The sequence below is a fragment of the Rhyacophila brunnea genome, unplaced genomic scaffold (genome assembly GCF_057557595.1).
Source record: "Rhyacophila brunnea isolate RB1 unplaced genomic scaffold, BYU_Rbru_1.0 scaffold_20, whole genome shotgun sequence".
Classification (NCBI taxonomy): domain Eukaryota; kingdom Metazoa; phylum Arthropoda; class Insecta; order Trichoptera; family Rhyacophilidae; genus Rhyacophila; species Rhyacophila brunnea.
The window spans coordinates 18,324,380-18,330,055 of record NW_028232860.1 but is presented as its reverse complement, the minus strand read 5'-3'; the positions used below and the strand labels follow the sequence as shown (position 1 = coordinate 18,330,055).

General features: G+C 31.0%; 1 non-coding gene across 1 annotated transcript; it reads left to right on the top strand.

The window, feature by feature from the left end:
- The first annotated feature begins 3,544 nt into the window (after nt 1-3,544).
- TRNAE-UUC (transfer RNA glutamic acid (anticodon UUC)) lies at nt 3,545-3,616 on the top strand. Its single transcript has one exon. It is a non-coding gene; the product is annotated as a tRNA-Glu (tRNA).
- The last annotated feature ends 2,060 nt before the right edge of the window (nt 3,617-5,676 follow it).

Genomic DNA, 5,676 nt, shown 5'->3' with positions numbered 1-5,676 from the left:
TCGTTCGTTCTGACAATTGCTCTCGTTTTATGCACTAACGCTTATTCAATATTGGTGTATTTGAAGGTTGCAACACACACTATTGCACGTTTATAATGTATGGTTCATTTTCATATGACACTCACACATTCAAAACACTGTAAGGTGAGTTAGGGTAAGTGCGGCATATAAATTGACTAGATTAACTTTAAGCTGATGTTGAACTTTAAACGATTGTAATATCTCTTCGAATTTTTTATTGACTATTCACCAATAATCTCTTTTTCGACTACCATAGTCATTAGATGTAGATGTTACATGATTAATTATAATACAAACATTTTAAGGAAACAAGGCGAGTAGACGCACTTACCCCCGCATTGGGTAAGAGCATCTAGTTAAATTATTTCTCATAATTATTACCAGTCAAAAAATATATCAACCTCAGGATAAATAATATTTTAAGTGCAACATTTTGATTGTTTATGGTGGTAAATTTCCTTAGGGAACAGAAGATATTAAATAAAATTAAAAAAGTTGGGTAAGTGCGGCATATGTAGTACTAGTGATGTGACTGTGGTAAAATAAAATAGGTAAATTGTTATTTTTTAAATATTTTATTTGCTGAATAATTTGAGATGTACAATGTAAAATTCAACATGTTCACAGTACATAATATGTTATAAAAATGTTCTTTTCGATTTTTATTGTATCTAATTACACAGTTGCCACCATCAAAACGCATTTTAAATATAATTTCTCCCCTTCGTCCTGTAGTAGGTGTCGATAGTACCGAAATTATATGCTCGTGACCAATTTCGTATGGGTATATCCTCTATTTTAAGGTATGAAAAATAATTGGCCCTCCCACGCGATTTTCTTAAAAATTTTACAGTTTTATTTTCGTCCAATTTAATATTTTTTCCAATAAAATGTTTCTCACACTTTTTCGCAAGGCATTTCACAAGTACCCATTTCACCCAATTTCTTTTTGGTTTAAGTATATTATTTCTTTTAGTTGACTCACTGGTGGAATTTAATGGGATATCAGCATTCCACATTTCATTAGTAATTACAACCCCTTCCTCAATTTGAAAATCGTCAAGCAAATTCTTCTAATAATCTTCTTCGAATATAAGACCTTTACCTATAAAAATCGTCAACATTTTCCTCTTCGGAAGAGGATTTTCATTCAGACTCACTCTCGTCCGATCCACTGGTTGTAACTGTTTTTTTTTTTTAATTTCTTGGTTTTTGTAAAAACTATTTTTTTTTTTTTAATTTTTGTCTATCTTAAACTGTTTTTTTGGTCAACGGATGTTTTCAGACGGTTCAAAACGTCGTAATAGGTAATTATTACTTCTGCTGCTTGATTTTTTAAATTTTACAGGATCCTCCCTTTTTATCCGCAACAACAGTTTTTTTTTTATATCAGTAGTTCTTACTGGCGGTTTTATTATTTGACAATCCATTTATTTTTTGGGTATTGTTATAGCCCCGCAATTTGAGCTTAACTTTATAGTATTCTTATCAAGTGTTTGTAAGCAGTACAGTGAATGCTTTAAATGCGTCTGATAAATATTTGATGTATCGCTCATTGTTTCAGACTTCTTTCTAACGGATATTGTCATATTGTCGTCTGAGAATGCTATGCGTAATATTTGTTTTTGTATAGAATTAAAATAGTTTTTCAATTCAGTTTAAATTCAACCTTACAGAAAGATGCATCGACTTATTATACATAGCATATTATATAATATTGTAACAATTAATGGTATAAAATATAATCTGCTGTATAGATATATATATTGTATTAATTAGCTTCTAATAAAATCAGTTTAAATATAAAATCGGTTTATATGAAAATGATCCCGCCGTTCCATAGCAATATAGCCTATCAGAATTCTATTTAATAATCTCTTCTGTGATTTTTACCATTGTTTCTATATATTACGTCTCTGTCAAATTGCCGTCATGGTATTATCATAAAATACTAAACACGCGAATATAAACTACATAATTCCCTTGTTTTCTAACAGTGATCGCACTCCACTGATATAAGGAGCTACTGAGAATCTAGAACAGAGCAAAGCAATAAAATTATCTAAACTGTACATAAATCCCCTTCATCGCTGACAAGGAGAAATAAATCTTTCATTGAACGTGATATTGGCCATTACCTTACTGTATGAATGACTTTCTGATTCCCTGATACTTGTCACCGGGAATGTATCAATAGTATTGTTATTTTGCAATATAAATTCTTCAAGATGAATTATTTATTCATGCACTCTGCAACCCAAGCTTTATAAGTGTCTATTGTATCATGAAAATATTAGGAAGGTACTGCTACGTACCTATTTACTTACTTCTGAAATCATTTTCTAACTACCCGGTGAATAATAGTATGCTATAATTTATTTGAAAAAAAGTGTATTCATAATAAATTTCAAATTCAGAACGTTCATGACATTTAAATTGGACATAGGTATGCAGAAAGTAGCCAGTCCACAAAAAATTAAAAAATGAGATTTTATATAGATCAGATGCGAGAAGGTTTTCTCTACATTCTGCTGAAAATAGCCATGCCGCAAAAAAATATTCTTGAAATAAAATACTATTTACAATTTTACATTTTTACATACATTTTTAATAATCATATTATTACTAAAGTGCCATTATCTCAGCTCGACATTATTGTGGACTGGCTACATTCTGCATAACTACGTTCAATTTACAAATAACTAGCCACATATTATAATAAAACAAATAAAGATTAATTACAAATGAGAGGAAACAATAACGTTAAAAAGAAAATAAACCAAACCATAATAGATTAAAAATACTCTTCTATCTATAAAATATCTAAAATTTTGTATTATTTATATATATATATATAAGATATTTTTATCTAATATGGTTTGGTTAGGCAGGGCTTAATTGAATTTAAAAAAACACCATCTGCACTATTTATATCGGATCTCTACAGCCCACCTTCACCCTTCGCTGCCAATATATTATATACTATAAATTGTATTCTAGTTAACACTACAATATTCCATGAGGACCAATGACAGCAGTTTAGTGAGACGGTCATGGCCCCCATATCCTGACACGGGCCCCCTACCAATTACTAAGGGCAGTGTGATTTCTACAGCAGCGTTTCCCAACTGATATTTCGCGGAACCTTAGCGACTATAATATATTTAAAAACGTTCATGTAATTTAGCTACATACATTTAAATGATAATATATATGAGACTTCTTTTTGCGATTCATGGAATAAATTAGTATTGTATGAAAGTGTTACATTTCCTCTTAATTTTAGAGTACCTGACGACCAATCACGTGACCCATGTGCTGGGAACCAATGATTTAAATTTATTCGTAATAGTGATAATATATTTTTTGCATATCATTTTGATAATAAATAAAACAAATCAGATACCACAATATTCCGCGACTAAATTCCAGGAATCGACCCAAAATATTATTTTATTATACAGTTACATAAATATTTTTTTCTTTCGATATTAAAAATATTATCAAGTCATCTTCTTCATTATCCAGTATGGTCTAGTGGCTAGGATACCTGGCTTTCACCCAGGAGGCTCGGGTTCGATTCCCGGTACCGGAAATTATTTTTTATCTGAAAAAATCTTATCTTACATAATATTATGTTTTATATAAATAATAATTAGTCAATGTACACTTATTCTTAGATAGTACAGTAGTTATTTTTAATTAACTATCCGCACATAACTAAGTATAGAGCCAGTAGTAACCTTCATACTTCTAGATAGAAAACCTTACATATTGTTTTAAAATTAATATTTTATAAAATAAAATATTCTGAAAATGGGATCGAACTTGAACCTCTTGGGTATGCGCAAGTTATCTTAGCCTAGTCAGTAGTTTAAACTATTTCGCGTATTTGCAATAATTTTACGGTTTCAATGAAAATCAATTAACACACGACTTTACACTTTATTGCCGGAAAACTGATGTTCGGAATATGATACGCGTATTAAATATAATGCAATTATGAAATCCTCCCGTGTTAAATTTATAAAAGCGGAAACGAATGTTGTTATTTTCAAAATTCTGATGGATTTTATTTCCACTGCTTATTGGGAAATTATGCAATGATTTACCAATATCTCTGAACTATGTCTTAAAAGTTCTCGGAAGTCTCTCAAACTCTCTTATATCATACACAATATTACATACAATATTATTATACATGTGAGGTTCGAGAATGAGAGAAATATTCGTAGAAGAAAAATTAATTTTTTTTTAAAGAAAAGCTCATGACTTGGATGCTGGATGGAATTGGGTGGAAATGTGAAAAAGCTAAAAAAATGGCATGACCTGCATTCTGGGCGGAAAAAAAATAAATTTTATGGGGGCGCGAGCATTGGTCAAATCAACATTTCTTAGAGTTGCGAGCCACAGAAAAGGTTGACAATCCATGCTTTAACAGACCAAAAATCCAAAAACTGTGTATCACTGTGTATCTAAAGCTGTCGACAATCAATATTCTGCCTGTCGCTGATCAGGCAAGAATAATTAGTATCGGATTTCTAAAAACGTTTCAATACCTATAATATGTTTCATAACGAAATTGCCTTTATTTTTTTAATATAATATTATATAAACTTAATTTAAAAATACCTATCTTAGAAAAAATAACGTACCAGACAGGTAATTAAATTCGTTGTAATTGTGTAGGGTGCAGGTGGTTTAATACGTAAATCATACTGGTCGGAATCAGATGCAGATTCGAGTTCTGGGTAGCACCATATTTTTTTCAAGATTATTTTCTAATATATACCTGTATTTGTTATGTGTTTTTAAATTATATATGTTCGATAGAAACTGCTACATTGTGAATTATTCGTTGAATAAAAAAAAATAATGTATCAAATTTGTACGTTAAGACTGAAATTTTTGTGCGTGGCCCTGGTTTGTAGAGTCCCATTTGAAGAGAAATGAGCTTATGTGATACTGAGGCTAGAATAGGACACACAATGGGTAAAAGATTTGATGTCCTCATGGAAAGACACGATTCGCAGCTATGCGATGTATGTGATGTTAATATGAACGACACATAGTACAGCTGCGAATTGCGGATATCTATGAGAATGGCGACGAATTAAAAGGTGCCCTGACGGTGGGTAGGACGAAAGAGGTTGGCAGAATTCTAAAGTTCTGTAACAGAATTGGAGTGAGGACCTGATAGTCGGATCCTCTTCTAATTGAGAAGAGACGACATGACAGTGAGTCGAGTAAAATCGTAAAAAAATACTGATATTTTAAAATACCCTGATATCGGTTAGTAATCAAGGTAAGTAAGTACCTATATAATATTATATGAATATTAATTTAAGCCACAAAAGCTTACATTCTTATATTATATGAATTATTATTCGGTGAATTAAAAAAAAGTATTTTAAGTTTTTTATTTTTAATATTACAACATCTGCATAGAAAGTTTCTTCGCTTGATTTCAATAAGATATCTATAAATGGCCAGTATTAATCGTGTACCAAAAATACACCACAAAAGCTTCAATCACACTATTATGATGCAGAATGTTTTACGATCTATGCACCGGCGAAAGAAATGGTCGTTAAATTCAGCGATCTCTCGCCGAATTGATTATAATTAGTCAGACGTAATCGTATCCGCCGGTAT